The sequence below is a fragment of the Otolemur garnettii genome, unplaced genomic scaffold (genome assembly GCF_000181295.1).
Source record: "Otolemur garnettii isolate 467f Iridium unplaced genomic scaffold, OtoGar3 scaffold00155, whole genome shotgun sequence".
Classification (NCBI taxonomy): domain Eukaryota; kingdom Metazoa; phylum Chordata; class Mammalia; order Primates; family Galagidae; genus Otolemur; species Otolemur garnettii.
Genome location: NW_003852550.1, coordinates 679,929 through 688,670, shown reverse-complemented (window position 1 = coordinate 688,670; position 8,742 = coordinate 679,929).

Below are 8,742 nucleotides of genomic sequence, written 5' to 3'. Positions count from 1 at the left end.
TTGCAGTGGGCGCCTATAAGCCCCAGCCACTCGGGAGTCTGAGGCAAGAGGATCACTTGAGCCTGAGAGTTTGAGGCTGCTGGCTTGGCGCCCGTAGTAGAGTTGTTACAGCGCCAGCTACATGCACTGAGGGTGGCAGGTTTGAACCCGGCCCGGGCCAGCTAAACAACAATGACAACTGCAACAACATAGCCAGGTATTGTGGCAGGTGCCTGTAGTCCCAACTGCTTGGGAGGCTGAGGCAACAGAATCACTTAAGCCCAAGAGTTTGAGGTTGCTGTGAGCTGAGATGCCAAGGCACTCTACCAAGGGTGACAAGTGAGACTCTGTCTCAAAAAGAAAAAAGAAAGAAAGAATACACGTAAAGTACTTAGCACAGCCCCTGGCATGGATTAGAAGCACTCAACAAATGGGAGGCATAGTAATAGTAGTGTTCATAGCTGCTATGATTGATTTTAGAAAAGAAATGAGCTTATAGGCTAGAGTCGGCTAATGATTGATTACCCACCTAATGCCTGATAGGTCAGTCATCTTCTCTTGATCTCCCTGGCACCATTTGATGATTTACCAGTCACAGTATCCTTACCAGTGTTTGTTCCCATTAAAACCAAACGAAAACCCCCAAACAAATTAAAGCAGAGAAACAGAAGCTACGTGGGGCTTCCTGGAAGACTCTATATTCACATGGGAGGCCTACAGATTTCAGGTCCCTTTTTCCTAGGACAGAAGTTTTAAAAGTTATTTTTTGTGCTTTAGCAGAAAAACCTCAACTTTTGAATTAAGTGCAAAAGCCTGATATATAAATCAAATGAAAATGGAGCTGCCCCATGGAAGCATAATAGGGGGTCCAGAAGTCCTAACCTGGTGACCTCCTCCTTGTGAGGTACCTCAGGGATCCCTAGCTTGGGAAAAAGACAACTCGGAAACCACTACCCCAAGGGTTAAACCCAGATCGGTTTGAAGTTGAAGGGGGATTAATTCGTCCTTTAAAACATCCAGTGTTCTGTTTAAAATCCCTGGTTTGGGTCCTAAGCTCCCAGCATTTCGTAGTTCAAAACTTGCTTGAATCCTTATACCATGGGCTATAAGGATTTAAAATCCTTGGAATCCCAAAATCCTTGAGGTTTTTTTTTTCCATATCCTTGGTTTTAAGGTATTATATAGCATAGAATTACAAATCCCTAAATCCCCAGGGATTTAATGATCTTGGAGCAGTAATTCTTAACTCAGAACTAGCTCTTCTCACTCCCCTGCCCTTGTTGCACATGTGCTGTTGTTTACTGGGCAGACATTTTGTCTGACTTTCCTCCCAGGCCCCTGTCCTCAAATGGCATTCAATCCTCCTCCCCATACACTGGTTGCTAAGAGATTGGAATTCACTCTCCTGAGTAATCAGAGCTCCTTGTGAGTTACTTTGTCAGGGATGTATCCAACCTTGTAGCAGCTTCAACTGTAGTGCACAAAACTCAGGACAAAATCTTCCTGCAAAACTTCCTCCAGCTCCACCTACCTGTCCCATTTTAGTGTCCCGAACACTCCCCCCTAGCACTGATTTCCTCCTTCTCCCCCCCACTCCACAGCAACAGTTTGAGGGCACATTTGTTAGGGTGAGGCTGCATTTGAGTTAGGTCTTAAAGGATACACAGAGGTAGAGATGATGGGAGAAAAGTTTCCAGAAAGAGGCAGTAGTATGAATTCTTTCATTAAATATTTATTGAGCACTTACTATGTGCCAGGCATTAATTTTGTAATGTTAAGAACATGAGCTTTGGAAATAGATATACCTGAGTTCAAATTCTGTATCTGCCACATGCTGGCTCTGTTCATACACAGGCCTACTCCCCTCCATGTCAACTCTCTGCTTTAACGCTTTCACTACAACCTCTGTAGTTCTTTATTCATTTTTTATTTATTTTTTTTGTTTTAGAGACAGAGTCTCACTTTGTCACCCTTGTTAGAGTGCCACGGCGTCATAGCTCACAGCAACCTCCAGCTCTTGGGCTTAGGCGATTGATTCTCTTGCCTCAGCCTCCCGAGTAGCTGGTACTACAGGCACCCACCAGAACCCCTGGCTATTTTTTTGTTGCAGTTTTGCCGGGGCCAGGTTCAAACCCACCACCCTCGGTATATGGGGCTGGCGTCCTACTCACTGAGCCACAGGCGCCGCCCTGTAGTTCTTTATTGTATCACACCTCTACCTCCGACAGCACATACTCATTCAAATAGTTGCCTATTCTCCTCTGCCTCTGGACACTGAAAGCACCATGCCCTACCCAGTGAGTGGGTGCCAATCCCCACCACTTCCTCCCTCCTGGCAACTGTACCTGTGTGGCTATTGCCACATAGCAAAGAGTAAGTGGAAGCTACACCATTCACTCTGCCAGGCTCTTGCCACTCACCTCACACGCATCCTCTCCACTCATCCTCTCAGTCACAACTATTACCTTCACCTATTAGTGAGAAAAATAAGAGTCAGGTGTTTCTTCTATGGTTTGTTTGTTTGTTTTTGGGGACACAGTCTCACTCTGCCACCCTGGGTAGAGCATCAGAGCTCATAGCAACCTCAACTCTTCGCACAAGTGATCCTTTTGCCTCAGTCTCCCAAGTAGCTGGGACAACAGGTGCCCGCCACAATGCCCAGATAGTTTTTCTATTTTTAGTAGAGACAGCGTCTCGCTCTTGTTCAGGCTGGTCTCAAACTCCTAAGCTCAGGCAATCCACCCACCTCAGCCTCCCAGAGTGCTAAGATTACAGGTGTGAGCCCCCGGCTGGCGGAACCGGGTTTTTGTACATGTGTTTGTGCGCCTGCGTGGAGGCTGCTACCAGACTTACCAGCAGAGGGTAAACCAAAAGACAGGAACAAATGCCAGGCCCCTGACCAGTCAAAATAGTGAAGTCAGGCCACGATTTCTCCACAGGGGACTGGGGAGGAAAGAGATAAAACTGTGTGCCCATTAGATAGCCACACAGGCACAGTGAGAGTGGGTGGGTGAAAAGTGATGACACCCACTGGGGTGGACAGGGGGCTTGCCCTGCCCAGAGGAGAGTAGGCAACAGACTAACTAGGAGAGTAAGAGTCAGAACAGCCGTCAGTCTTGAATTCTTACTATGGACTAGGTGTATGGCTAGGAATCTCACACGATTAATTCCTATAATACAACAACTCTGATGGATAGGTACAGTTAGGGAAACTGAGGCTTAGAGGGGTTTTTTTTGGTTTGGGTCCTACAAACTTGCCCCAAATCACACAGTTGGTAATATTTGGCACATTCTACGGAAAAACTGAGGTTCAGGAATCGATCCAAAGTCACGCAATTAGTAAATGACCGAGCCAAGATTTGAGAGACAACTTGTCCAAGGTTACACTGATAATAAAAGGCAAACCCAGGATTAGGGTCTGCCTGACTCAAGGTGAACCAGGAGGCGAATCAACAGGGTTTGGTAAAGGATTAAATCTGTGGGAGGGCAAAGGAGAAAAAGTTTAAGTCCTGGCTGGAGGGAAGTGAGTCAGAGGATATGAAGAACTCTGGGCCAGGGGCCAGGAAAAGCTGAGGATCTCTGAAAGGTGTCACTGAGGGAAGGACATTTAGGGCCTCCTGCCTGGCAGTGGCAGGCTCTCGCAGAATCTGGGCTGTGAGCACACGGCCAGAAAGGTGAGGGGCTAAAGAGGAAATTCTGTCCCTGCGCCTCCATGCTGGGCTGCCTCTGAGTGAAATGGACCCCAGCTGGGTACGCCTAGTTCTGGCTCAAAGTGGGAGAACTCCCGGTCGCTGAGCTTGCCTGTGATATCCACATCACATACACTTTCTCTCCAGTGGGTCAAGGAGGGATAAGAGACAGGGGGCCTTAAAGAGGTGAAGTGACCTGTTAGTCACACAGTCAGTGAGAAAGATGGGGGACAGGGGCAGTGTATGACAAGGTCCTGGCTATTAAGTTCTAGCTTCTTCCTAAACTCCTCCTTCCCCTAGACAAGCCCTGAAAGCCCCTTAGGGTAGGCAACTGCCCTGGCTTCGGTCTACAGGTTAAAAAAAAAAAAAAAGGTGCATAAACTGTCATACAAAGGCATTTCTGTTTCCATCATTGTGACACCTGAGGCCTGGGGCCAAATGTGAACTAAAAGAGGTTGGGGGAGAGCGGGATAACCAGATGGACTCAGGCTCTGGGTTCTTCCAGAAATCTTCCACCCCAGGGAGGAAACAGCCAGCTCCAAGTCCCGGCCAATCAACTGGTGTCCATTAATAGCCTGGGAGGCAGCGCCCTCTAGTGGTAGAGCTCTAAACCTACAGTGCTAGGCGTGAAATAAGGAGGTCCATCCACCCAGAGAGGATTCTATGGCTAGCGATATTTTGTTTTATTTTTATTTTATTATTTTTTTAATCATTGGGAAAGCCGGTTTATTTTGTTGCAGTTTGGCCAGGGCAGGTTCAAACCTGCTACCTCGGTATATGGGGCTGACGCCCTACCGACTGAGCCACAGGCGCTGCCCTATTTTGTTTTATTTTATTTTATATTTTTATTTTTTGAAACGGAGTCTCACTTTGTCTCCCTGGGTAGAGTGCTGTGGCATCAAAGCTCACAGCAACCTAAAACTCTTGGGCTTAAGTGATTCTCTTGCCTCAGCCTCCCAAGTACCTGGGACCACAGGCGCCCAGAACAACGCCTGCGCTATTTTTAGAGACGAGGTCTCATTCTGGCTCAGGTTGGTCTTGAACCTGTGAGCTCAGGCAATCCACCCACCTCGGACCTCAAAGTGCTAGGATTACAGGAGTGAGCCACCATGCATGGTCAAGCTAGCAATTTTTAGTGCGTAGCAGTTATGGGGACAGACTTTGGAGTTAAACTAAACCTGGATTCACATACTGGTTCTATTCTTTCCTCTCTCTCTTTCCCCACTCTCTTTCCTCCCCACCCTCTCTTTCTAAGATGAACTAGTCTATACTTTTATATCCTAATCTTGTTCTAGAGATATTTTCTCACCCCCTGCAGTGAGCTTACTGAGCTTTCTACTCTATCATTACTAGTACTGTTAAAATCATTAAAAATAAGAAAGAAAAAAAATCCTGGCTCAGTGCCTGTAGCTCAGCAGCTAGGGCACCAGCCACATACACAGGAGCTAGCAAGCTCTAATCCAGTCTGGGCCTGCCAAACAACAATGACAACTACAACCAGAAAAAAAAATAGCCAGGCGTTGTGATGGGCGCCTGTAGTACCAGCTACTTGCGAGGCTGAGGCAAGAGGATCGCTTAACCCCAAGAGTTTGAGGTTGCTGTGAGCTGTGATGCCACCGCACTCTACCCAGGGTGACAGCTCAAGACTCTGTCTCAAAAAAAAAAAATCCTGGTTCTATTCCTTGCTAGCTAAGTGATCATGAGAAAATGAGTCTCTAATCCTTAGTTTCTTCATCTATAAAATAGGAATGATAATAATACCAATTTCAGAGGGTTATTGTAAGGATTAAATGAGATAATCCACACAAAGCACTTAGAAGAGTACTTGGCACGTTATAGATGTAATATATACGTAGATTTATATATAGATATATACACATGCATACAAACTCTATATAGAGTGCATATATGTACATACAAATACATATATCTAATGATCCCTTTCTGAAACATGCTATCTTATTAGTCATCACATCTTTTACTCCCCTTACCATTCCCATCTAGCTCTGTATGTCCCTGGTGCCCCCAACCATGATGTCTTGATCCAAGGGAAGCACTGTCGACAGGCTCTCCTAAAGCTTGTGGTCAAGACATGAGCTAAGATACCTGGTTTCTCCATATATAGTTTCAAGAATCTTGGACCACAAGTATGTTTCCTTTAATATCTTAGGAATGTAAGCTGGATTTACACATGGGGTATGTTACTTCTGCATTTTAGAGTAACCTCACATTCACAATCTCATTTGAATCTCTCTCTCTTTTTTGTAAGACTGAGTCTCACTCTGTTGCCCTGGATAGAGTGCTGTAGCATCATAGCTCACAGCAACCTCAAACTCTTGGGCTCAAGGGATTCTCTTGCTTCAGCCTCCCAAGTAGCTGGGACTCCAGGCACCTGCCACAATGCCCAGCTATTTTTAGACATGGAGTCTAGCTCTGGCTCAGGCTAACCTCAAACTCTTGGGCTCAAGGGATTCTCTTGCTTCAGCCTCCCAAGTAGCTGGGACTTCAGGCACCTGCCACAATGCCCAGCTATTTTTAGACATGGAGTCTAGCTCTGGCTCAGGCTGGTCTCGAACTCCTGAGCTCAAGCGATTCACCTGCTTTGGCCTCTCATTTGAATCTCTTAATACTCCCAATGATGTATTCTCATTTTTCAGTGAAAACATTGAAGATGATGAGAAGGGAGCTGACTCGCTAGGGGCTGCACAGTAAGTCAGTGTAGGAATCAGGACTATACCCCAGAATTTTGATGTTGAGTTCAGTACTTTCCACCAACCCTTGCAATCATCCAGGGCCTTGAACTCTGGCTAAATGTGAGGCACCTATAGCCAGGATGTGGCTTAGTTTTCCTTTTTTCTCTTGAGACAGGGTCTCTCTCTGTTGCCCAGACTGGAATGCAGATGTATGATCAAAGCTCACTGCAACTTCAAATTCCTGGGCTCAAACAATCCTTCTACCTTAGCCTCCTGAGTAGCTGCCACTACAGGCGTGCCCCTAAGCTAATTAAAAATTTTCGTTTTTATATACAGAGGGGTCTCATTCTCTTGCTCAGGCTGGTCTTGAACTCCTGACCTCAAGAAATCCTCCCACCTTGGCTTCCCACAGGGCTAGGATTACAGGCATGAGCCACTTTGCCCAGCATGGCAAAAGTAAAGTAAAGGCCTCATCACTACACTCTGACAACAGATTTCCTGCATCTACCAAGGCCAAGGTTGTATCCCCAGTAAATGGTCAAGCTATAATTCCTCACTTAAAAGAAGTGGCAGCACGTTGCCAGGACTGGTGCCCCAAGACAGCTGTATCTCCAATACATATGAAGAATACAATTAAAGGCTAGATGACAGGTCTGTGGAAAGGTGAACATTATCTCCTCAGGCAAGCTGCATGCTCGGCTGAGAAATTAGCTGCTGTCCTGTTCTCACAGCCAGCTTGATCTAGCCACTCATCTCATGTCCAACGTAACCATTAGGGTCTCAGAAGGGTAACCTTGTCCCTAATCAGCGCAAGGACTGGGAGGCGTTGATGTGTGTTATCAGCATGGGTCTTGATGGCAGCATCTGTCTGTAGGCACTGAGGGAATCAGTCAGATAATAACTCAAAGCTCTCAGTGTCACTCAATGTGACTGGGGGAGGGGGGGCAGAAAATGCAGGCTTGACTGTCAGTACCAGAGGCTGTCTCCTCTCATTCTAACACGCTGGCAACAACATTAGCGCTGCTGAGATAACAAGTCATTGAGCCCAAACACCTCATCCCTAGCCCCGATGCGACACTGAAGCCTTGGCAAGCATAGTTCTGCTCAGAGAGGAATCTTGTTACTTCCCCCCGGGAACATTAGATCTTTGGGTGACACTGAATTTTTCTTCCTGCTGTCACTTGTTCGTTACTCTGGCATCACCATGGCAACCCAAGAGAGGGAACCAGCATTGAAATAGACATGCCCCCTGCCCCCAATAGACATATGTGGAATGGCAAGCATACTCCCTCTCTAATATTAAGGAAGCAAAACAGTCTTAATTCCCTCTCCATTTTTCAGCCTTGGTCTGTGGCGGAGAGAAAATATTTTCATCAGCAATTCTGGACACCTGATATACCCCCTTTTTTAATCTTTTTGTATGGGAGTTTCTAATATGATTGGTCTGAAATCAATCATTGGGCCCTATCTCACCGGTGAGCAGGGCCATCACAGTAAAAAATGACACACATCTTTCACGATATAGTAGGTTCCACTTGCTGCTGGAGGATCAGGTCAGGCCACATTTGTTCTGAAGACCACAGCTTCTCACGTTCAGGGGGATGGGGAGTAGCTTGAGCTGCATTTTCCAATCTATTTTCTTAAAGCCAGAGAACCAAACCTCAAATCAATTCAAGGTGAGGGGCAGGGGAACAAAGGAACAGGGAGAGGGGAGGAGGGGGGGTGGCGGTCACTGTGTACGGCACACCTCCTAAGGCACACAACTATAAGAGGGACTTGACCTAACAAATGCAAACAGTGTAACCTAATTCTTTGTACCCTCAATGAACCTGAAGCAACGAAAATAAATAAGTCAATAAATAAACCAGATAACCCTGCAATTTACAAAGATAGAAGGATAGGCTCGGCACCTGTAGCTCAAGCAGCTAAGGCGTCAGCCACATAACGCTGGAGCTGGTGGGTTCGAATCCAGCCTGGGCCTGCCAAACAACAATGACGACTACAACCAAAAAATAGCCAGGCATTGTGGTGGGCGCCTGTAGTCCCAGCTACTTGGAAGGCTGAGGCAAGAGGATAGCTTAAGCCCAGTTGGAGGTTGCTGTGAGCTGTGACATCACAGCACTCTACCCAGGGCAACAGCTTAAGGTTCTGTCTCAAAAAAAAAAAAGAAAGAAGGATAAAGGCTGGGTGATGTGGTTCATGCCTGTAATCCTAGTACTCTGGGAGGCTGAGGCAGGTGGATTGTTTGAGCGCACAGGTTCGAGACCAGCCTGAGCAAGAGTGAGACACCCATCTTTACTAAAAATAGAAAAACTGAGGCAAGAAGATTGCTTGAGCCCAAGAGTTGGAGGATGCTGTGAGCTATGACGCCATGGCACTCT